The following is a 26108-nucleotide window of genomic DNA, read 5'->3' on the forward strand; positions in this document are numbered from 1 at the left end:
TGGGAAGGATGACAAAAGTTGAGAGTTGTAGTACAGTGTGGCTGCAAAATCTTTAACTCCAGCCATGCAGAGGCTGTTCATTTATAGACCAGCACCATTCCTCTCATGTGTGCTGATTCAGGAGATGACATTTCCTCCAGTACAAAAGGATCTGTTGCCTATTTACTTTTTCCTTCTGTGCTGAATGAATCCAAATGCAGTGCTAACTCAGACTAATACCTTGAATGTAAACTTCATTTCACTTTCAAGAAAGGGTCAAAGACTGGATCTGTTATATTGTAAGCCATCACCATAGGCAGCCTATTTTCCAGTATCAGCATATCCCAAGAATGGCAAGTACCAGCAGCTGGTTTGCCAGCCTCTAGCACTGACAGATCAGAAACTATGTCCAACTTTAAATCCACTACAGATTACTCTGGGCCTAAGACCAAACACTATACCCTGTCTCAAACACAAGAGAGGAGCTCCACCCTCCAAAACCAATTTAGCTTGTTATGACCTACATACTGAAAAGCATATGCTGGCACTTGCATGCTGATTTAAACAAAATCAAGATGTTGATTAACTAAAATTAAGATGCATAAGGCACAGATGAGTCCTCTTCTACTTCCTGCTTCATATTGGGCCAAAAAAAAGAATGAGGAGAGATAGCTTTTGTTTTCTTTTTGTTGTTTTTTATTTTGTTGTCACAGTATTACATAGAAAAAACTAATCCCTTTCATTTAGCAAATCCATTTTGTTCTTGGAGGGTTAAATCCTGCTTGCCTCAAACAAATGAGTAATCCAATTGGCTTCAATGTGACAACTCCCAAAAGGCAAATAGGATTTGACTCCCTCCAGAAAGCAGTACACAGATTTTTGTGAATGAGCTGTTTGAAATGCTGGATACTTTGTGTGCTAGCTCTGGTGTTGCCCTATAAACCCATGACTCTGTCAACCAGTTTTTCTTGTGCTAAAGGTTTAAATGGCCTTCTATGGCTCTAAATTTAAAATAGGGCCTCCAGCTACAAATCATAAATTTGACCATGTTGGTTTTGTCAGGGGGAGACAAGAGGGAGGAGAAGGAAGCATTCTCTGAAAGCTGTAGTTAGGACTAATTTACTGGATGTTTTAATTTGCTGAGAACCACATAATCTCCTAGGACTCTTGCAAAACTGTAAGTTCTCTATCTCTAACATGAGAGATCAAGAGTGACTGAGCCACACTGTATAAACCTCCCCAGTTTGCTGACACCAGGGGCTCTCTCAACTCTTCACTGACTGAATTTCTATATTCTTACTAAGACCTTTCACAAGAAAGCAGACAATTGACCCTTTATTTGTCTCACATTTGCTACTGAGAGTGCAGGCTGTTTCCAGAATAGGCTGAATTTCTCTTTTTTGACACCTCTGGTTACTTCACAAAGACAACTGGCCACCTCCCAGCACCCACCTGAAATGCCTGCATTACAACAGAAGGAGATCCCTTGACAAAAATATTCACACTGGCAGAAGACCAGATCAAGAAGGTAGTTAACACTTCGTATTCATGAAATTCATCCAAGGAAAATAGCTTCAGTGATCTAATTTTGAGAGCTGAAAAAAATGTGGAAAAATCACCCTTTGGCTCTTTAAAAACAGTCAGATGCATAGAGGCACTGAGTCTCCAGTAGCAAGGAAGAGGAGAGAAAATCACAACAAATACTGTGCCAAACACATTTCTTGTTGATTTAACTAAGCCAAAAGACAGACTTAGTGCCATCAGACAGAATTGCATGCCCTATTACTTACTACCCTGACTAGAAGTGTGGTTTCCCAGAGACACATATCCTTTAAAAGGTAGCAAGGATTAGGCAACTTGCATTTTTAGGAGAATATTTGTACCCTCTAATTTTCTTTTTTTTTTTTTTTCAGAGTAAAGCTTACAGAAGGAGAGGGGGAGCAGAAAAAGTTGTTATATAAGCAGTGAGGATAGGGAGTTCTGATTAGGCTTGTACTCTGTGCTGCAAAATACATAATCAGATAAAATGAGAATGCAAGACCTAACACCAGGACTGAATATAGCTCAGGATTTTGTTTCCTGGGCACTTCTTCCCTGATAATACAGTACAGGGAGGGTATTGCAAACTGGCATAGTCATTTTCAACATGTACTGTTCACTACTAAACTCAAATACTGTATTTTAAAGAAAAATCTTTGTATTCAGAATAGGCCTCAAACCAAAATGCTGGATGTGAATAGCTCCTGTCTGCTGTACAAAGCTTGATTTAGGACCACTTTGGAGCAAAGACTCTATTCCAGTGCTCTGGCTAGGCTGTGGGGGTGACAGCAACTATAGCCCTACAGCAGGAGGAGGGCCCTGTGGACAATCTTGTCCTGCCCTTGGCAGAATAGAATGGTAGAAATTGAGGACAACTTTGCAGGACATGACATTCTCTCCAGAGAAATTTCACAGTCAGGACCATGCAATCTATGACGATTTGAAGAAAACTGTTGCTCACCTTCTTAAATTACTTACAAGGACTTTGAAAAATTAAAATAGTCCAAATCTCATGGTATGATCTGAAGTGCTTTCCAGTTCCACTGTGTGAAATTTGCCTTCCAACACCATGTAGGAATTCTTGCAATCTTGACTTCTGCAGGGGCAGTGCAGAGGTGGACCGGGGTAACGTGAACCTCATCCATGTGAGTCTCTCAGGTTTTTTGGGGGGATGGGGGGGATTCTTTGTCACATGGAGGGCATTTCCAAGCCATCTTCTGGGAAATTACTGCCTCAAATCTTGTTCATTGGAACTAGGTATTTCAAATCCACTACTTAGCCCTACAAATCTTTAATCTTATAAAAACTTCTAAAATCTTTGTCTTAAAGGCTACAAAAGACAAAGCAGTGCTCAGCCGCTCTTTCCTGAAATCCTGTTGAAATTGGAATGAGATACCAGGCTGAAGGTGATTTAAAGGGAAAGGAAGAAGAGAGGACATTTACAGTTACAATCATGACTGTTTAAAGGTTAAAAACTTCTGCTTTGAGAATTTGCAGTGTAGGAGTGCATCAGGGATGTAACCACGAACCCAGCTAGTCAGCCAGCAGGCTGCACTTACACAAGACTCACTCCAGTAAAAAACTACTGATTTCTTTCCTGTGAAAAAGACGCAATTATTTCAGTAAAAACTTCCCTCTTTTTAACAAATACAAATCTAGAAGTATGGGGTTTTTTTTCCAATGTCAACTGCCAGTAAGCATTGTAAACATATACGAGAACAAATAGAGGAACAAAAAACAATCTTTTTGCTGGAAGATACCAAGAGTTCAGTTGAGATGTCTGAGCACATTTGGTGGCCAGTAGTGTTGCTGGATTCTAATCCTCTCCAGATAACTCTTGGAAGAAAGCAAGCTTAACCCCATTTGACCTATGCTTACTCAGGGTGTCTTTTCCACTCCAGCAGTTTGAGCCACATACAAAGGACCTTGTTTTTGCAATGATTTTGATGGATTTTCAGGGAAACAAATGTGTCTGATTCTGAGGGAAGGCTGATGTGGTTTGTGCCTCTGGAAGCTGACTTGCAGTTTGTTAACCTTAGTTGCAGCTGTTGAAGTCTGTTGTGCCAAAATAATGAAATGCAGCCCTGATTTCCTTTCTTCTGGGTCAGGTCTTGACAGTGAGTGACGTTCTCAGCTCTGAGAGCAGCTGGGATCACTGGCTCTCAGAGAATTAGGCTCTCTGTCTCCTATGGAAACTCTTCAGTATGTTGTGGTTGTTGCTTTGATTTTCTAGTGATGTGCATTTTTATACATGTCTGTAAAAACAAACACAGTTTACCCTACTACCACACGGATCCTTTGCAATGCCTTGTCAATAATGTCAAGCCAATGTTACACTCAAGCCCAGGTATGACTCATTTTTTACAACTGTGGTCTTCTGAGACTATCACAAAGGCTGCAGCGGAATGGTTTAATTCAGAAGTATTTCCTGCATCACCGTCAGTGGCTTATTTTCCTGGGTCTCCATTTTCTTTGCTTTTCCAATAGTTTGGGTGTTCTATATTTAGCCAGTTACTGAAGCACATGTGGGTAACTGAACAAAGTGCTTATACAAAAGCTTTTCCCTTGAATTTTTGCTTTCGTAGTAGAACCCCCTGTAATTTTACTGTCTTGAACTCCCACTCATCTCTGCTGAATACAGCTGTATAAGATTTTAGCAGTGCATATTGCATTTTTAATTTACTGTATGCCTTTCCCTCAAACAAGAAGCAGATGACATCTGCTGCCAGAGTGACTCAGCACACGAAGAGCTGCAATCACAACCTATCAGCCTATGTGAAATGACCTGACCCATTTATACTTTGAAAGTCAGTCAAATCTAAATACCAGATACTAGATTAAGGTGCAGGTGGGTGGGGATTGGAATGAGCCTAGGAGAGGTGAGGGAAGGGACAGATGGTGTCCCTGACCCACACAGGCAAGCAGCGGAATAGGGACCGAAGCAGGGTGATGCCTGGACCTCTACCCTGCCTTCCTGGGCAGGGTTGTGCTGGTTTGTAGCCCACCCAAACAAACATAGCAGGCAAAGGCATTACTGCAGTTGGAGGGGGAGAGAGAGAGATATGCAGGGGCAGACTGGGGGAGCCTGTATGAACCTGCCTTCTGCTGCAGGAAGAGAAGGTAAAATGACTGGTTTCACAGGTGGCTCAGAGAGGATGGCCTGCAGGCAGTAGAAGCTTGCAGGGAGCAGTTGCTCACTTTATCTTCAGAAGTAATTTAGGTGGGAGAAGAGAGGGCACAGTGCAGCTCAGGCTTTGGCATATGAATGAAATCCATTAGGTAGTCAGCAGTCAATCCAGTGAAAAGGTGCTTCCTTGCCTTGGTAACAATGGGTTTTCATTTCTAAATAGACAAGATCTTTGAAGGGATAAGAGATTAACAATCTAATGCTTCTTGGTCTACTGGATCAAGTGTAATTTTCCAGTACTGCTTATCAATGTCCAGACTTGTTTTTCATGTTTGGCAGCTGAGCCTAGAAAGGACTTGTATGTGTTATGTATTGATTTATTGATTTTAGCATATCCACTGGAAAGTGCCGATTGTTTACAAGACTGTTACAGAGAAGCTGGGTTTAGTGCTGATTTTTTTTTTTTTTGTATATGCCACAGCATTGTCATATACTTGTCATATTTTCCTTCAGAGTAGAAAGAGCTTTCTGTGAATCTCTAAGCTAAATCCCTCTCTGCAAAAAGATTTCCTCATTTAGAGATGAGAAAACTAAACCAAGAAATGATTCAGTGGTTTTCTCAACTTCACGGAATGATCTGGGACCTACTTCATGTCTCTGGTGGAAGATGGCAGGTTTTGTGACTGAACCTAGTGGCACGAGTCCTTTACCCTTTCTATGACCTAGGAGTTATATGACAGCTATAAGCCCCTCTTTTTTCTAAAAGCAATCAGGATGAGTTCTAAATGTGCATTGATTTTGTTTGGAAGAATTAATGGTTGAGGTGAAAAGCCCAGGAGGTCCTTCAGGAGGGAAAGGATAAAGAACTTTCAGGTTCTGTTCTTCATTCAAAAGGCTCTCTTGTCCTCTAGTAATGCGAGTCAAATTTCAGGGATCTCTTTTTTTAGGAGCAAAAGGTCCTAGATTACTTTCCCCTGAGATCATTTCCAGGGTTCTCTGCAAGTCCTGATGGCTTTGACTGTACAGTGTTTCAATGTGTGAGTGAGAAGAGGTGAAGGCAGCTGGCATTCATTCCAGAAATATGTGGGCACTGGACTTTGCCAGGGCCACGCCTGGGAATGTCTCAGCTCTTCTGCTGCAGGGATGCAAAAACACAGGCTGTTTCTTCCTTAGAAGAGCTAGTTAGTTCAATCTGCCAAACTCACCTAATTTTCTTCTTGGAAAATGGTTTTGTGCTTTAAAGGTCCTTACCCTTCAAAGGTGTCTGAGTCTTAGTGCACACTCAGTTAGAGAATGCCCTGGAAAAGGAGAACTCTTGGCCACAATCTACATGACAAAAGACAGCCATAAAAAGGGTTTTAATTTCAAAATGCCACATCACATGCATTATGAAATTATATAAAATGCTACAGCTGCTCTGCTAATAATAGTCTACATGCTTTAAAATGAAACACTTTATGAACTTGCTGTCTTTACCGCAGTCTCAATGTAGCAGCCTCAAGCTAGCTACATTACCATATCATTAAACAAAGTGTCCATCTTGCTGTCTCTTCCACACAGATAGCCTTTATGAAATTAGCAGCCCCTCTGAAGTCAACTAAGCCACTTGTATGCATGAAAATGTTTGCAGTGAAATTTCAAGGGTCATTCTTTCATTTTGGTTGATTATGTTTCATAGACACACACATTCAGCCATTTCCCAGCCCTTATCTATAAAGCATCCGCCCCTCTATTTACATGGGAAGGAATAAAGAAAAGAGCAAACTACAACATGAGGGCGCTTCAAAGGCAAGGAACAGTGTTATCTGCAGAGAAACACATATCCACAGCCTGCCGCCCATAAGGAGCAGTCTGAAAAGACTAAAGCAGCACAGGGGGAAAAAGTAACACAGAGAAGGCCAGCTGTGTCTTGAGGCATGGTTTCTGTTGTCATGTCTACTGTAGTATAGAAGATATACCTTATTTTCATTAGGATGAAGGGAAGCTGAGCTGCCAGGCAGTGCCTTTAGATCCTGAGTGCACTCTCCAAACACAACATGTAAAGAATACATGAAACAGTTCTACTTGAATGGTGCAGCCATTCACAGTGTACAGTGTGATTACCCTGTGGTTTCACGGACAGCTCTGATACAGCTCTCATGTCTAAGCCTGTGTCACTGGGGACTGGATGGGATGTTGGCCACTGCCCAGCCCTTCCAAGCAGCATATAAGGACAACTGAGGACAAGAAGTATATCAGAGCTCTAAGCTGCCCATCGGATCGTTGAAACTTGAGTTCTTTAAAGAAGAGTGAAAATACAAACTGTGTTAGTTCAGTAGTATAGCACAAAAATTGTGTGAGCTCTGTTGTAAGTAATCAATACTTAATCTCACAATGAGCCTTTCACGGTTTCAGAAATACCATCTTAAAGGAACAAAGCACTCAAAGGATTAAAAATAATCTTTATGTGTCCTACTAGGATAAACAGGGGATGTTTGCACTAGGTTGATCCTGCTGTGTTACACTCAGGTTGTAGAACACAAGACAGTGTTCTATTGTTGTATATTTCAAAAACCGTTTCCTACACTAAAACAGGAATAATTCTAATTTGAAATGAACAACCCCATCATCATTTTAAGGTGAAAAAAAAAAAAAAAAAAAGGAATCACAGCACAGATTCCTTTGTCTTCAAGTGCAACTTCCTGTATTTATCCCTGAAGTTCTCACACATAGTTGATCTGCTGGGGAATAAACTGTACATCAGCACTGGAAAGTCAGGCATTAGGTACACATGAACTGATCACATTAATGCATAATTAGCACATAATTTTCTGGAGATCCCATATGGTTCCAATCATATCATTACCAACAGCAGCACATCATATCATCCAAAATAAGCAGGTCAATCCCTGACCTTTTTCTAGGATACATGTTTTGATAATAATAGATATTATTTTAGGCTAGAAATAAATTTGTGCTGTAATTTATGATCTAGTTTTGTTTGTTTTTTTTTTTCCCTTAAGAGTGAATGTTCTCTTTGATGATCTTGGTGATGATGTCTGCTATCTTGCTGCTGTGGCTGACAATAACATAACAAAGCTGACTCGATCACCAGCTCAGTCTTACAACTGAGTAAGAGTCTGGCATTTTACCAGCTCAAATAGTGCTGCACTGGCTGCAGGGCACAGGAAAAAAAGCAAATATTTCATCTGTGTAGACGGCTATACAAATAGAAAAGCAGACAAGGCAACCCCATCTGGGAAGAAAAAAGAAAAAAGATGTATGTGATGACCTCCTTCCTTCAAGTTAAACAAGTAAAATCTTATCCTGGGTTATTGTCACAAGTTCCTCTCCTCTGTGAATGTGCACAAAGGGCAGTGCGCTATATCTGCAACTTGGCAGCATGACAAGAGCCCAGGGAGGATGTTTTGCAGTTGGGTCTCACTGTGCCTTATCTGTGTGCCTTCTGTGTGTGTGTGGTCAAGGTGCCAATGGCTGACTGAGGACACAAGACAGCAGATGCCAGTTGAAGCTGTCACATTTTCTTCCATTCTTCCTCGGCTCCTCAACCAGCATCTTCACTGTTGCTATTCCATGTTGACATTCCATGTGTTTGCTCTACCTCTCTATTATGCCCTGCTTTTCTTGCACTCTTATTTTTTCTTGAAAGAGCACTGAAGTTTGTCAGGACAAATGGAAGCTGCCTACTTTCTGCTGCATGTCCAGTATTTTGGTCACTCTCCCTTTTTGGCAAGGTAGACATGAATGATGGGGTGTGATAGAGGTTTCTTTGCCTATTTCTGTCTATCAGCTCTGGCACAATAAGCAGTCTGAGCTGAGATATTTTTGGCTGACAGTGTTCCAACGTGCAATGCATGGTGCAATTTACTTGGCTTTGCTTCTTTCCACAGAAATTAACAAAATCCATACAATGCTTCTTGCCTGTCAGGAAGCTATACTCTGCATTAATCTCTCATTCGGGAGACAGGCTATGTGACAGAGAAGATTAATCCTAACCACAGATAACACTTCCTGTCTTTAAATAGTTTTGGTAGATAAGTAACTTCTATAATGAAACACTATCCCACAGCAGGGTTTTGGTCTAAGCCAGGAACTTTTGAGTTTTAATTCTGGCTTTCAGACAAAATCTCTTTGTGGATAAAAGTAAGTAGAAGCCTGGTTTTGCTTTTTTTTGTGATTTTTTGACAGAGAAGGTACACCCTCAGCTTTTTTTCACACTCATCAAAAGTTCCATCTCTTCAGCACAAATGCATCCCTGCTTCTCTTGCTACTTCTTTTCCTATAACCTAGTCATAGAGTTTTCCCTGCAGAGGTATTGAAAGAATACATTATCCAATGTCAGGAAGATTTCTGAAGATGCAGGTCATGTCTTGAGGCAGATTCAGTCATGCAGAGTGCTCTGAGGTTGCTCTAGGGAGCCTGCATTGTTATCATGGTCCCCACTAGTGCTCAGTATTTACTTGTAAAATGTACCCAGCAAGACCTCATTCTTGAATCTGAGTCACACCAACATTCACTACTACTCATGGGTAAGATCTGGTCCAAAACCCATTAAAATCAGAAAGAGACTTTCCTGTGTTGGATGGGTTGAAGTCAGGGCTTTGCAGGATGCATGAGCACCAGACTTCCCCACTTCTGAATACTACAGTGATGACCTAACACACAGCTGCTTTCTGAGAGCTTTTTTTACACAGCTGGGGAAGTTTTGGCCTCTAGAACATAAAGGACCATACCATAGGCACTGTCCAAACAATATTTAAAAAATAGGGTTCAGATTCCTGCAATCTCTTGGCAGTACTTGCTATTTAAATAATGTTTAAAACCCTTCAGAAATAGACCCTGCATTGTAGTGATTTTCCTCAGATTCCTTCCACCAGACAAATCAGGGAGAGCAGGCTGTGACCACCAGGTCTTGGTGTTGGGGCAGAAACAAACAGAAACAGAAAATGTATGTAGGAATCTCATGCTTACAAGCACATTTTAAAATAAGGATTGGTGATGAGATAAATTCTTTGAAAGAACTTGTATTTGTTTAAGGGACCTTTCCTATTCTAGCATGCAAAATATTGGACTACATATTGGAAGTTTATACTAAAGATAGTTGTGAAGATGCAGGCGTATCGCTGAGACACTAGAAACACTGTGACAACGATTTTAAATTAAATTAGCACCAAATGATAATCTCCACATCCCTGGGCTGTGCTTCTGCTTCTGCTGGGCTGCGAGCCAGCTACACAGCACTGCAGAGGCTTGCCTGGGTCCTACACTGCTGGAATCTTATTAAACACAGGCCAAAGTATCAAGCAAAGATTGGTTTCTGCATCCATAAAACTGGTAGCCATGAGCAGAGCTGAGTGTGATGCTCTGACGAATGTTTGAAGTAATAACCCAATATTCTTCCTTAATGGTGAATGGACTCTATGGTGGTGACTGCAAAGTAGGGCTGTGACTACTAGCCCTGTCTTCTAATGCCCCATGTGACAAACAGAAAGATGAAGCCAAGTTCCGTTCTATGATATAATGATTTTTCCTGGTGCAGATGCAGGCACAAAGATCCTAATGACTGAATCAAAGTGGTCCTTGACCCTTTTTCAGAACTGAGTGGGAAACATGAACCAGTGCCTCTGTATTCTCAAGAAGAGCCAATCGCTATAGTAATGGTTAATCAAAAAAACAGATCACCTGTTTAGCCTCCCAGGCCAAGCAGTGAGAAGCAAATAAGGTTTCTATTTCATGGATTAGAAGCAGAGAAACTCCGTTATCTGTGTTTGCTTTTGGCTAGGCCTTTACTGGCAAAGGGCTTGGGCAATGTGATTGAATGACTATGCCAGTTCAGTCCTGCCTGTGAGCAGCTGTTCAAGGTCATTTCCCCCAAACCCTCAGCCTTTCCCCATTTGGAAGTCCAGACAGCAGGGCTTTAGAGCACTGAGGCTCCAGGCATCCAGCTCTTTGCAGAGAGCAATGGTACCTCTGCCCAGGATGGAAACTGCGCAGCCACTTTTTCTACTTTTTTTGATTCTTTCATTTAAACCAAATGGATCAAACAGCACTTTAATAACAATTGCATTCAAATTGAATGGAAATTCTGACAGTTAGGGCTAATATCCATGAGGAACATTGTTGTAGAAAGGGCTTCCAAGAAGAGTGCTCAAACCAAGTTTCTCAGTTAGCGGCCTAGGCTACAGCTAAGGTGTCTCAGTATAAGGGTATTGTTTTTGGAGGCAGTGCGGGGTCAGCATAGGAATAATTTATCTTAGTTAACTGTAACCTCTAGCACTAGATCAGACATCCTACTTAAAAATAGGCTTTAGATACTCTGACTTTTAACTCCAGTAGCTGAAATTTAAGATCCAAATATTTAAATCCCTAAATATAAGTGGCCTGGTTTTCCAGAGTGTTAGGCATATGCAATGCCTATTGATTTCAATGAGAATGTCAACCATTTTAGAAAACCAGGCCATTGAATTTAGTCATTGATACATAGATTCCTAACTTTAAGCAGCCAGGTTTGAAATCTTTTCTAGCTTTCAGCAGAAACTCAGTTTCATGAAGTGAAACCTTAAGCACCCTTGGCTTACCCCCTTCTAGCCCTATCTTCCGTGCTGTGGTAAATATTCACTTAAGACTGATTTTGCAGAAGCAAACAACAACATCACATAAATCTAAAATACTACTTGAGTGACCTTATTTTTATACAACAATTAATACTTAGACAGTAGGAAATTTGTGCTGCAGAAGTATTCTCTTTAGTACAGATTACACACTCCAGTGGGAAAAGCAAAATTAAATACATAGTCAAGTTGACTACAAACACTGGGTTCCAGCTATATTTGGACTGCATCACAAACTAATAATACCAGAAAAATTAAAATGAGCACTACTTCTCTGCTGTAGTCTAGATTGTGCTAATCTCACGTGACACTTGACCAAAAAGGAGCAGGAAACTGTGTGCCAGGTCTGTGCTAGATTGAATCTACCAACTGTTCAAACACAGTCCTACTGCAGGGACAACTAATGCAAAGGAAAATAAATATGCTTAACCCATGTCACTTACACTAGCTCAGCCATTAGCCACAGTGACCAAAAGACTTTCCTCCAAGGACGCTCACTTATATATTGGAGTTATAAAGGCTGTTAAAATTTCCTTTCTCTGACTGATACTCATATAATGGCACAGGCTTTCAGTGGACTTAGCCTTAGACTTTTAGAGAGAATTAGCAGCACATGTTGCTTGCATACATCTCATTGCCACCTGTGGATTCTGTAGGTTCAAAGGAAGGAACAAATACATCAACACTTAGGAAGCCATTTGAATCTTGAAATACTAAAGTGGGAAGCACCTATAGAAGGTTGCAAATAGGCCAAACCTTCGCGCTGGAGTGAATGATGTATATTAACCTGTCCAAAAATGGGTCAAGAGAAACAGCAAATTGATTAGACATACCTTACAGAGGGCAAGGGTAAGATGGGGACAGAGAGGTGGAGTTATGGACGTTTTGGAGACCAAAGGATGTGGTAGAAGGAGAATTATCTTTTTTGAAAGGAGGACATTTGTTTCCAAGGGATAAGTCTGAGCTTCAATACCTACACTGTTCTGCGCACGACTTTCTGGGCAGCAGTAATTCAGGCTTTGGGTACATTCTCATTTGGAAGAGAGGTTATGCTTCTTCCTTCAGTATGTTCCGGGATTCTTGTGAGTCCACTGTCACACTCTGAAAGGTGGAACTGCACAGGAGCAGTCAGATGAGCAGTGAGTAGGTAATAGCAGTTCTGCTATCAGCTGCTTAACACAAGACACTGCCAGGTTACTCAGTGAAAGGGAAGTCTAGAACAACAGTGATGTGGGCTTGGCATGCTGAGAATCTGGTTGCAATCTGACACTTGTATTTAGTGGCAGGATTTCTATTTAGCTAGCCAAAATTGTTTACAGTGGTGTAAGAATAGCTCAGAATAACCATTTTTCTGACTTTTCAGATACAGCCATAATGTTTTAAACACAGGTGTTGGGCTTGGTCTCATGTCTTTGACAATGTACACAACGAACCCATGACATAGTCATAGCTAGATCCTAAGTAAACCTGTATAATAAACATGCCCGAGCAAACAAAAGACAAGGAACATATGGGGTGCTGCTGGGGCTGGTTTCTGCTTGGTTGTAAAACAAAACCCAAAGTGAGCACCACTCATAAACTATTTAAAGGAGACACAGCTGCAGTTTGAATCTTCACTTCCCCAGCCTGGCCCAGCTGCACAGACCCTAATCACCACTGTTTTTTGGCTGTGATAGAGGAGAGTTTCTCAGGAAGCAGCCAGTGCATGAAGAACCTTGCCACATCCAGTGCATTAAGAGCCCTCCACATCCTTCTGCAGCTGCAAGGGGCCTGGCACCACCCCTCAATCCCCTGCTCCACAGTCCTAGCAGAGGAGACATGCAGACATGCTACAGCAGACATGCAGCCCAGCTTACAGAGCTGTGACCCCCACTGCCACCACAACATAACCTGCCTTGGGGATGGGCCTGCAGCTGCAGCCCAGATCCCATTTCTGGTGAGACTTGAGCACAGCCTGTCACCTTGAATGTTCTCCAATGCATTTGTAACTCAGCAGGGGTAAGCCCCTAAAAGACTTCTTCTATTATTATGTGCCATTTATTATTGTACTGAAACAGAACTCAGGTTCCTGTGCAAAAATTTTGTCCTGATGGAATAAGATGGATGGAGCTATTTGGAGCTCCTGAAGCAGCCCTGCAGGAGCTGTCACTCTGGCCAGGTAGCTCAGTAGCTGAGGGTCTCTGGGCTGCCCACTTTAACCAGACCAGCTGCCCACTGTGTCCAAGGGCAGCGTGTACTGCTTGCACACTGGCTGTTAGGGCAGCCAGTCTGTTGTACAGCTGATGCAGCCTGGATCTGTGGGATTTGCTGCCTGCTGCCTGAGTCAGTATAGACAGCACAGGCAGCAGTAGGGGTGTGGTAACCCAGGTCCTGCCTCTGCTCTCAGTGCTTGTTTATGCCAGATACTCACACATATGTGACAGGGGACATATGTTTTACTAAAGAGCTGAAATGAGTTTTGACACAATGAAAAAAGTAGAAAAATATCCTGTGGAGGAAATGGGAAAGGAAGGACAAGAATAGCAAAAATAAAACCAGGCAGTTCCACACATAGATTTTGTGCACTGTAAGCATTGGCAGATTGCTACTCTAAGATATTTGTATTCCTACTGGTTGCTTTGGTGGTGTTATCTACTCTACAGATGTCAAAATGGAGTGCATATGGAAGAGGTTTGTAGGGGACTGTCCAGTGGCCTCATAGATTGACAGTGGCCTCATAAACTCCAGAGAGTTTATTGCAGAGCACAAAGGAGATAGCTTGTAGTTATAGAAGGCAACTAATCAGTAGAAATAGAAGAGATAGTTAGATTTTGATGAGTTTTACAAGAATTTGAAGCTCATGTGATGAGGGTGTACTGGGCTAGGCAAATTGGTTAACATTAATGGATCTCTGGGAGGATCTGGAGGCCCTGGAGGGAGTAATAGGGCAGCAGAATCACCTAGCATACAAGCATGCACACAGCCCAAGAAAGAGAAGTGCCAGTAAGGTGCTTCCAAGGTGACTGAAGAACTCACTAAGGCTGGTAAGCATGGACTGGGCTACACTAACTAAATACAAAACCATAGAGATGCTGGGGGACCATGGGCTCTGTCCTTTGATGTTATTTTCACACTGTGTTATCTAGTTTCTAACTAGTTGGCATATACAATAAATGTTGCAAGGTTTTTTGTATCTGTTTTAAGCTTAGTTGGCAGGTAAATAATCAGGAAAATCGTGGGGTTAAAATATAATTTCACAAATAACTTTTATAAAGAAATGTATATATTTTTCTGATTGAAAATCTGTCACTTCAGTGTAGGCTTATGAGCTTTCCAGTTGCATTTATAAAAAGATGTTTAACAAGAAGGCAGCATCCAGTTATGATTGTAGTGTGACTTACAGAAAACCTACCTGAGATAACATGAGTCAAAAGAACCCACTGGGTCTTCTCTTTCTCTACATGCACACATTGATACATACAGGTGAAAAATGAGTTTCAGGATCTGAATAAAAGACAAGGTACCTTTCACTTAGACAGTATAATTTTGCAGGATTTCTCATAACCTGTGAAACCTTATGCCTTTCAGTTCCTTCCTCAGAAAGCTTGTCCACACAGACTTAGAAGTAATCCCCTAATGAGCAATATAAGTGTGGTAGAGTAAGATGGAGGGGGATTTTATTTTCAGCTTTCTTAACACCATATGTTCACTTAATCCCACTCTTCATTTAGCTAAAGGTAATCCCTGAGTACTTGAGAACAAATTACATGCAAACATACATTATGTGTATGGGTGATCTGTATATAACTCTGCACATGGGTCTTAGACTAAGAGAAATCCCACTGATAGCTAAGGCAGTAGAATTTTCCTATACAGATGCTCCCAAGTCATCTATCTCAAAAGTACACATTAAGATTCAAGAAAGAAAGTTTTCTCTGAAGGAATTACTAATGAGGATTGCTTGGATTTTTGCTCATCAAATCTTGAATAAAAATCTTCAAAGTTATTCTTAAGTGCCATTTAATTTGTCTTACCTCATCACTAAAATGATTCAAAAAATCATGATAGTCCTCTCTGATAAGTCCAGAAACATCATGCAGACCACATTAAACATGCCAAAGTATTTATTTTCCACTTTTCAATTCAGAATGGGAGTTTTAAAATAAATTGTAGACATTTCAAAGTACAATCATAAAAATGCTGAAATTTTCTGCTCGAAAATCTACTGGCCAGTTATCTATGGCTGTTCAAAAAAATAATCTGAAATTTCCCACAACTATTTTCAGTCACTCTCTGAAAGAACAACTGCACCAATTTAAACTACTTATTTTAAAAAATGTTAACAGTCCAGCCAATATCACTTAAGCAGTCAAGACAGAAATTCCAGTAAATCCTAATGTATAATTTAAAAGATATAGGTCAAATATTTCATATTTGCATAAAAATGACAGGAAAAATAGTTCTGCTCTGTAAACATTTGGTACAGTTAAATAACAGAACTTCTGGAGAAAGCTGTACTTTCTACCTGGTCTTGCAAATAAATTAGTGCCAGGTGTCTCCTGAAATGAAAAGTCTATTTGAGCAGGTCACTTTCCAGGATGAGATCTGAAGACAAGATGAGGCTGAAGATATGTGGGGAAGAGCAGCTAATAGTGACTGGAAAAACAAACCAGTGCCAGTACTGAGTATACCAGAGATGTGTCAATCTATCTCTGCAGCTCCAGAAACTGTGTCACATTGCTGCAGTGCATCCACACAAAGCTCCTCCTGCGATTATGGCCAGTGCACAAATGGGTTTGATTGAATTTACCTCTGTAAAGAAAGGAAACTAAATGTAGTCTTTTGGATTTTCACAGTGATCTTCTTTGAAGATCTAAAATTCGGTTCTCTCTCAGGCAGCAATGTAACTGATAACCCTATTTTATTGCACATTGATAAAATCATTTGCACTTCAAGAATTATTAAATCAGATCTAGCAGGTAATTATTCTGTAATGAGTATTAACTGCATATAAAGTATTTGGTGTGGAAGGACATTTCAATATTTTCAACATTTACATTAAAATGCTCTTTTTCTACGTCAGTAAGCAAAAGATGTCCTGAAGTAAAGTTGTTCTGAAGTGAGCTGAATTTTCAGTGTAAAATGAGAAATGTTGTCATGGAGGAAGTAAAAATAGGTTAAAAGTAATCTGAAAGGTAAATGACTACTTGTTGCTTTTTTTATGCCTTACTCTGTAACAGTAACATAGATAACATGAACTCCAAAGATCTTCTGAGAAGTGCTTTCCAGCCTGACCCAGAGAAATGCCTGATGCAGGCCCCTGGGTTATCCTGGGGCTCTTCCAGTTTGGTATCAAGCACAGCCTTTATACTTGAAGAGACAGTATAGTCATATCAAGAAGGTCATTGCAAGAAAATAAGAACTTTTCAGGAAAAATTTTAATCACAAAGTAGAACTAGCAAAGAGAAACAAACTAAGTTTATTTTCCCACCCCGCTCTGCCACTCACCTCCCTCAGTATTTTAAACATATTGTAGACTTGATTATTTTATGTAAAGCAGTTGTTCTCAGGAGTGAAAAACTTCTGGCACTCTGCTGCCATTTCACTGTGATGTTAATGACCAAACTTCTGCCATTACATTTTAGCAATGGGATCTTTTGAAGTGGTAATGTTTGCCACTATGCTTAAAATTCTAATGTTGTTTGAATCACTGTTTGTATTTTAAGTGAATAATGTGACAGAACCTCAGCATTTTTATGAATGAGTAATCTCATAGTTTTCGGAGACAGCTAAAGACTGTATTTATTTGTAGAGCTGTTTGCAAAATGGTTGCCATAGCTTTGGTTTCTTTTTTTAGACCACACTTATCCTGCAGTGACTTTTCCAAAAACTGACCATAACAGAGACAATGTCCTCTAGCATTTGTTTACATCATCCCCCTTCCTGTTGTTTACACCTCATTCTAGTTCATGCCACCTTTTCTTCCCCATGTTAATAGCTATTTTCTGATTCATCTTCACCACTGAAATTTCTTTCTCTTGGTTTTGAAGGTACAGTCAGATAGAAAAGTGTTGGTTCTCCTGTCTCCAGGAAGATGATGAAAAACCTTGCTTTACAAATAGTCAGTGCATCTGCTGTGATTGGGACCCACACTGACTTTATTTTCCCTTGTAATTATATTGAATGAGCTGAAGGAAAAAGAAGGGCAGCAAGAGAGCATTTAATAGATTCTCGCAGAGTGTGATAGATATTAAGGCCTGTAACTGTGCTGCAGAAAATCACTCATTTATTTGCCTTTCAGTAAGAGTCTCTAGAAATAGAAGCATTTTACATTATTTTGTTTCTAAGGATATAAAAATACATACATTCTAATTGCACTTTGGAGAAGGAAAATTAATAAAGACAACTGCGCCATTCCCCATTAGTGGAAATGCCTGCAGTTAACCTGCCTCAAGCACTTTCAATATCACTGAATCCCTTGAGTGGGATTTTCCAAAGTGCCAGCATTAGCTCAACCCTGCTCCCATTAAAATCAATTACTGACTTCAGCCTGGGAGGAGAGTCCAGAGAGTCCCTGTGGTGCCCTGTATGTTGGAAGATCCTAATCTGTGTGTGTGTTGTTCCTTCCCTATTTTTATGTGCATGGCTGCACAGGTGCTCTGATACATTCATGAAGGCCAGGGTTTGCCTCAGAGGACTTAAAAAGGAACCAGAAAACTAACTGTGCAGAATAAAGAGTAATGGAGGGTAGCATAGATCATGGAGGCAAGAGGAGCTTCATGTAAGATGAAATTTCATCAAGTGTGTACTGAAGTCAGCTAATCGCAGCCTCTATGCCCCAATCATAGAGCAAAACCTTCTAGAACACATTTTCAATATGCTTTCACACAGTATATTTTCTGCCTATGGAATCCAATTGTCATGGGCAGTCATCAAGGCAAATAGTTTAGTAGAATTAAAAAAGAGATTTAAGAAGCTTTGTGAGCAAAGACAACATTTGCAGCTGTATGCTCCAGATTACAACAATGCAGTGGACAAACAAGCTTCCTGCTTCAGCAGCATAAGCTGATTGCTTTGATAGTCAAGAAGAAATGTTTTTTTGGCATGTGTTATCCATGCTGATTTATTGAGATGTGTGATGAGGCGGTTTGAGTCTTCATTAAAGGGACTGGTAATGATAATGAATGCTATAGATTATTTGCTAGTCTGCAATGGTGACATTTCCATAAAAAGAGTATCAATAGTAAGTCTGTAATGAAGTCCCCTCCCAAGCAAGGGACTGATTTGGCATTGATGAGAGCAGAATTCAGACCTTGGCTATGAACGAGGTTTCCTTTCTGGCTCTAAGGAAGTAGCTTATTCTCTCATCACCTGAGAAAGACAAGTTCACTAGTTCTTAGAGGTGGAATGAAGGGAAATTGCATAAAGAAAAGAGTAGTTATATTTTCATCCACAGACATTCTGTTCTTTGAATTCAAAGCTCTCATCCCACTGTAATTCAGGAGTACTTCAGCTGGAATTAGCCAAGATTTTTTTCTCATTTACACTGATTAAATGAGTCCAGAACACAGTGTTTTCATTCCAGTGTTTGTGCTGCTGCTCCTCTGAACCTGCTCCCCCATGCAAATGGCAGCAGCCTTCCCACTGAACAGTAGCCCTGAGAAAGCTTAGTGGCCTTAACCTAGAACATGAGGAGTTTCTACAATGGATTATGTATCATGCTGGCTGGCTTGAAACCCCAGAAGCTCCTGTCCAAGTCTGCCTTCCTATTACAGGCTACTGCTGTCATCATACCAGTTGCTGCAACATCAGAACCCCTTCACAATATCCTTGTTTATGAACAGTAGATAAGATCTGAGAGAAGACGTTTTTAACGTAAGTCTGGATGAAGTGAATTATTGATGTTAATGGCTATGTGTGCTATACCTGTTGCTAAGAAATGCTGTAATACTTTGTCAGAATTCCCATTTGGAAATGCCATTATAGCTAGGGGAGAAGCGATAGATACAGTATAGATTGAGGAAGCTATTGATGAACAGGAAAGGCTTTTTAAGGATTTTGTGCCTTGAACCCTGTAGCTAGCAAAAGAAATTCATAAAGCAGGTGAAAAGAGTCTCTTCTCCTTGCTAGAGCTGGCAGGCACCATAAGTGCTCAAGGTTCCATGATGGTATAGTTGCAGGGATATTTAGATGTACCTATATGTGCACACACATATAGTTTTGATTGATAGTCTAGATCAGACCCAGCAGGTCTTCACTAAAATATGAAATTTCTACTGCTCAAGTCATTGAGCTTTCTTAGGTCCAACAAAGCAATCAAGATAAGAGTTTATCTTAATTTTGAACTCCCATATTTCCAGCCCTTGCTTGGTGTATCCTTCACAGAAATTCTCCCAACTGTCTAATGATCCAGAAGCCTATGTAACCTTTGCTTATTTATGTTTTCTTATTCAGGATTATTTAAAGACAGAAAATAAAACCTTTGAAGGACTCAAAATTAAGCTCAGCTGCCAACAGTGCTTAGCTATAAGTGAAATTGAGATTGATAGGCAGCATTTGGGAGAAGAAAGGGTCAATAGCCACAGAATTATTTCCCTGATTAAAAAAATGATCCATTTTATCCTTTTTTATTTCAATGCAGATATACATTTAAACTAACCTTTTAACCTTCTCAAAAGGTTTCACTTATTTTTAAATTCATTACCTGTTAATTTCATTGGAAGATGTATGACTAAATTTCCTGTACTACTTTGAAAACCTTACCTAACATCTGCTGCAGGTATGTACTATTTCCTATGACCTGGGGGATGATTTTACATTAGTAACTTACGGCTGTAATTGGATAGTGGTTCTGTAGGATGCACACAGATCCAATCTGGTCCTCAAACTTCAAATGATCTAGCTGTGATCTTTACCCTACATTAAATCAACTCTGTTGTCTGTTGTCTGCTCAGGCTCAGGGACAACTTAGCAAATTTGATATAAGGGAATAATATTCCCACATGCCAAAAGCAGAGTTTGCAGTAGTCAGCTGCAGCCTCTTTTTCCTTTTGAGAGAATTTCATAGCTGAGGGTATGAAGCTTTGCACACATCATGGCCGTGCAGTTCCTGACCTGCAGTGGTGCAGAACGTGAGACTTGGCAGCGCTTCTGTTCTGGGTCAGCTGCCATGGAGCTGCCATAAGGAACCTGGCCATGGCACACCCAAGTTGCTCCTTGCATTGCCAGTGCACTCCCTGTGCTTCCTCCGGCCATCTCAAGCCTGCTTCTGGGGGAGGTGTTGTCATTCTAATCCCTTCAGGGTCACAGAGGATCAGTAGGAAAGTGTGGTGGGATTAATACAACTTCCAGACGAAGTTTAACCTGCTGATAACATCAGATTCATAGTCTCTGCCAGGTCACTCTCACTGCTGATATGCTGCAAGTGCAGAACAGCACTGAAAACTGAAGTACTTATCACTTTTATTAAATAATGTGAGCCCAGACACCTCTTCATTGTGGAACTTCACAAACTATGAAGCAATGTATCAGTAGCAGTCTAGAATTTGGAACGGTTGCAACTCCAGAAGACTACTGTAGTCTCTTGGTGATGAATGCATGTATTTTTATTTCATATTGATAATTTATATATTTCTGCATCCATAACTTTGATCTTAACTTGTATGGGATGTTGTTAATTGGCAACATTTTATTATGTTGTCCAGAATTTTTAAGCCATTTACATGTTAAGGTGAATTTATATAGCAAAGGTTTTAGATGTTAAATGGGTGAACTTTGTTTTTCAAATTACTTAATTGTGTGTACACATGAAAATATTTTTCTCCATGTACTAGCTTGTATTTTAAACAGATCTTCATGTTGCTGTTAACCTAGCTTGTAATCTTATTGTTAAATTAGTACTTACAGCAGTAAAACAACAAGCGTCATTTTGCATAATTGTTCAGATTTATGGAAAATACTGTGCTTTAACTGACTGAAGTTTTGTGCCTGTCAAATACTAGATAAACGCTGATGTAAAACACGCCTGTAAAACAAGCGGTTGTAGCACAGGGGAGAAGCGCGTTCCCGGCAGAAGGCAGCGTGCATGCCACCTCTCCTGCGCTGCAGCTTGGAGCCCCAGGGCAATAAACTCTATTTAAGCGAATCTCCCCTCCTATAGCACTACCTGCAGCAGCAAGCAAGTAGCGTTTATTCCATTTTGTAAATAACTTCAAAAATTGTGATCTCGGCCCTGAAGCTGTGGTAGGATGAGAAACGGGGGCAAACCCGCCGGGCCAGAGCGTAGACGAGGCGGCGCGGTCCGCGGCTGGCCCTGGGTCAGCGGGACACATGACCGAGGATTTCGGTAGGATTTGGTAATTTGCTGACAGCAGAAACCTTCGGTGATCGGAACAGGGAACGTCCCGAAGCGCCTTTACCTGCGGACGGAACCGCAACCCCAAGCTGCCTGCAGCGCGGGCAGCGCCCGCCGAGAGCGCGCCGGCCACTGCCCGGCGCGGACGGACCCGCTCAGCGGGCAACGGCACCGCAGGGATCGATCGGCAGCCAGGGATCGGCACCGCAGGGATCGATGGGCTCCGTGGGGATCGGCACCGGCGGATCGGCTCCGCGGGGATCGATGGGCTCCGTGGGGATCGGCACCGGCGGATCGGCTCCGCGGGGATCGATGGGCTCCGTGGGGATCGGCACCGGCGGATCGGCTCCGCGGGGATCGATGGGCTCCGTGGGGATCGGCACCGGCGGATCGGCTCCGCGGGGATCGATGGGCTCCGTGGGGATCGGCACCGGCGGATCGGCTCCGCGGGGATCGATGGGCTCCGTGGGGATCGGCACCGGCGGATCGGCTCCGCGCGCGCCAGCCGCCCCCCGCGTGCCCAACGGCCGCTCGCGCGCCCAACGGCCGCTCCGGCGCTGCGGGTCCGTCGCCGCCCCCCTTGGCTGGCGCCGGTCCCGGCAGGGCGGGGCGAGGCGCGGCCCGCGCGCCGGAAGTGAGCGGCGGGGGGAGCCCGGAGCGGCGGCGGTGCTGGGGCGGCGGCGGCGTGTGGGGAGCGGCGTCTCCGCTGCTGGGCAGGGACGCGCCTCGGCCGCCGGGCGGAGGCGGTTCCGCGCTCGGCGGAAACAAGGAACGGGAAAGGAAGGGAGCGGCGAAAGGAACCGGTATCGGCGGCCACCATTAGTGGAGACAGGAGGAGCAGCAGCGGCAGCCGCCGAGGGGGTCTGCGGGCGGAGCGGACCCGGGTGCCGCCGCCGGCAGCGAGCGGGAGCGAACCCGGCGCCTCGCCCCTCTGTTCTGTGGGGCGTCGCCGCTGCCTGCCGGGGCTCCCCCGGAGCCGAGACGAGGTGAGTGGCGGAGCCGCCTTCGTGTCGCTCTTATCTGGGGGGCGGCGGTGGCAGACCTGCGGGCGGCGTTTCCTGCCGCGTCCCCTCGGCCCCCGAGCCACCGCCGAGGCTGGGCGGGAGCACCGGAGCGAAGGGGTGCGGGAGGGGTGCGCTTTTGCCGGCCCGCGCGTCTGCCCTGCGCCCCTCCACGCCCCAGACACCATCGGGTGTTCTTTTCTCGAGAGGCTCTGGTGACTGGTGGAGGATTCTGGTATGTGTGTGCCCTCCGGGTTTTCCCCGAATGAGGCATGCCTCGGAAGAGGCTGGGAAGTCAGCCGGGGATGCGCGAGGGATGTAGTGTGTGGCATGCAGACAATGTCAGCTTGGGTGAGTCTCCACCCTGTGCAGCCGCAGGCAGTCGGGTCCCCGGCGCAGGCATCGCCGAGGCGCGCGCTGCCACCCGCGGAAGAAAACGCGCAAATCCTCGTTCCTGGTGCAAGGAGGAATGATGGGTTAAAAACGCAACACCACACCTGAAATCTGTTAAGCTTTTTAGCCATACGACCTCCTGAAGGCAGACGGGTTTGCAAAAAGCCTTCCAAGCAAGCTTGATGCCTGCGTTGGTTTTCGTGAAACTGGGAGTGTGGTATATTATTATTTCTGCATGGGGAAAATCATTGATGGTGGGAGGGAAAGGAGGAGTGTCTGTATGTATACACGAGTGTCACATGACCTTGTAAAATTCATATGGCTATACTTATTTTTCTCTTGCACTAATGCTGGTTGTTTTAAGAAGCCACTGACTTACCTGTTCATTTTGGAAGATTGTATTTCTTTTGGATTTGTTATTTTGTGGGGCAGAAAACAATCCACCTACGTGTTTGAACACTGTCTCTGTGTTTTATCATTTTTACTAGTATTTTATATTTTTACTGGGCTGTAAGTGTTTAGAAGGAGATGAACAGCAGTCTGTGTAGTGCAATTTATTTTTTACTGGTGGATTACAGGTACACTCCATTTGGCAAATGAAAACTATTTCATATGGCTAATATCTTCACATTACCATTCATGTGATGGGTGGATGTTTTGTGAGACTGTAGAATCATACCCACTCCATTTTGAACAAATTGTCTCTTCTTGTCTGTTCCGCCTAGTGCCCTTCAGACATGGATAGGTTAGCTTGTTAAATACCTTAGAGAAGAAGAATTAATTGATTAATTCTAGATATTTATTGAAACAATATGTCTAGAACAACAGATCTTCCAATTTTATTGTCTTTAATCAGCTTTTCTCTGCTGAGAAGTTTCCTGTTAAAATAGAGGAATGGTAAAATTACTTGATAAATCATTTTGAAGAACAAAAGTATTGGTCATAATGTAGGAAATACTTTCCATATTAGATCTGTAAAGATCTAGACATATCCATATTTAATACACTGATATCATTCTTGGGTGGGTGTGGTGGATAGTGGAACACAGAACGGGTTTTCTGCACCTAAGTTGGTATGTGATTTTTCATATCACTGGGTGATACTCAAATTACCATACAGAAATCCATGTTACAGAAGCTTTTTGCTTTCATACAACAGAAAGGTAAGTGGCAACAAGGAATTTTTTGTTGCCTTTGTACAGTTTTAATTTTCAGATAGATATTTCCTTAAAATGGCTTCATTTTTTATGCTCTGATGATATGCAATGAAGCATCCTTCTACCACTGATTCTCTGACTCAGCATGTGGTGACAGTGAGAAAAGTATTAGTAAGAGATAAACCACAGTTAAGGAAAGCAATACAGTGTACTGGCTGTTAATTTCTAGAAAGAGTATTAAAAATAATGTGAAAGAGAACACTGACAAATTTTATATAATCTTCAATCTGCCTTCCTTTCATAGTATCTTGATACTACTGCCTTCAGGTTTGAATTTAAAGTAGTTTTTGTACAGTGGAGTAGTGTATTGACATAAACTGCTTTCAACTTCCTGTGTGTTGGAGCTGTGTGTTCACCTTTCTTAGTGAAGTAAGCCTGGGTACAGAGAACACCTGTTGGTTTAAAGTATTCTGTGAAACTGCTGCGATGCCCTTCGTAGGTTTCACACAATACTTTAAACCAACTCTGGGCTCGCTGGGGTTGGTTTTAAGAGGCATTGTTTTTCAAAAGGATGTCTCAGAGTTCTGGCTATCAGAATATTTGGGTATAGCTTTGTTTCCCCCAAACCACAAATCTTCTTTAGGGGTTGCTTCTTTATTTGAATTTGGTCCTTTGTCTATTCCTTCAGCATTAAGTTTTTCGATAGAATCAACTGGCTTTTCTAGCTAGAAAAAGTTAATTCTTTGTGATTTAAACTGTAGATCTTCATCCTGTGTTAGTCTCATCTTTACTGGTCATACTTGCCCTCCTTCTTTAAATGTTTTTCAGCTGCTGGAGAAGGAAGTAAAAACCTTTTCTAACTGTCTCTAAGTGAGACAGAGTTAAATCTGAGTGACTAAGCTAGTTAGGTAAATACTAGGAAGAATAGTACTGAAGATCTTAGCCATTAAGTAATTTACATCACCTTCTTAATAGAAGAAGAATCCAAATCGCTTGTGTTACAAATTAAGCCAAAGGTTGCAAAATAATCACACTCTGCCTTTTCTGTTGTGTTAAACAATAGTTTTATTATGGAATTTTCAAATAGAACTGAAATAATGTACTTCACAACTTCCCATTAACATCTGTTCATACTGAGGATCCTGCTGATTAAATCTAGAACTTGTTACAAACAGTTACTAAAGCCAGAAATGTCCAATTTCTGTTTCTGGCCCCAAGAATAAGCCACTTTGCCATGTTTCACACTTTCTCTGCAATTGTTAGAAGAAAATGTGTTGGTTTACAGCAGAATCAGGCAACGTCAGATAAACAAGCCTTATAAAAAGGCGATCCAGATCTGTTTTATTGCTAGGAGTTAATAATACATTGAAATGACACCAGACTGCTAAGTAGTCAGGTTTAACCTGTTTCTATGTGGAGTGTTAATTCTGTTTCAGAAAATGTAAATTATGAAACAAAAGTTGACATATTGAGTAAGTCCTCTTAAGAATTCAAAAAATACCTTTGATAATTGGCAGTCACAGATTTTGAGTGAGTACACACACGGAATGTTTTCTACCTTTAAGAATGTCTACTAGGTTAGATAATGTCAGTAAAGAAACTTGCACTATAATTGCCCTTTATAGTTGTTCTTCAGATTAGCAAGGGATTAAAATTTCTCTTGTTAATCTCCAAGTGTTATCATCACTTTAAGAAAGTGTCCATTGAAAATGGTGTATTAGTTTTTATGTGTTAACACTAGAAATTAGTAATAATTACCTAAGTAAACAAATGAGTCCCTTTGAGAAAGAACTGAAATTCAATAATGATAGAGGTTGCTTCTAATCCTTCATGTAGGAAAATTGTATGAAGACTAGGAAAAGTATCTGGAGAATATTTTAATGCAACTTGATCCAGATATATTGACTGATATTTTCTGACGTTTTAGTGAATTAAAGTCAGTTCTCTGTTTTGTTCCAAGTAGGAGTT

The 26108-nt window shown here is 41.8% G+C and overlaps 1 protein-coding gene across 1 annotated transcript in view; it reads left to right on the top strand.

Annotated features, from left to right (window-relative positions):
- The first annotated feature begins 22236 nt into the window (after positions 1-22236).
- RAPH1 (Ras association (RalGDS/AF-6) and pleckstrin homology domains 1) overlaps positions 22237-26108 on the top strand; it is an 86582-nt gene continuing 82710 nt past the window's right edge. Inside the window, 1 exon segment of the mRNA XM_053983127.1 lies at positions 22237-22575. The gene's annotated coding sequence lies outside the window, so the exon portion shown is untranslated.

This window comes from Vidua macroura, chromosome 7, assembly GCF_024509145.1.
Source record: "Vidua macroura isolate BioBank_ID:100142 chromosome 7, ASM2450914v1, whole genome shotgun sequence".
Lineage (NCBI taxonomy): Eukaryota > Metazoa > Chordata > Aves > Passeriformes > Viduidae > Vidua > Vidua macroura.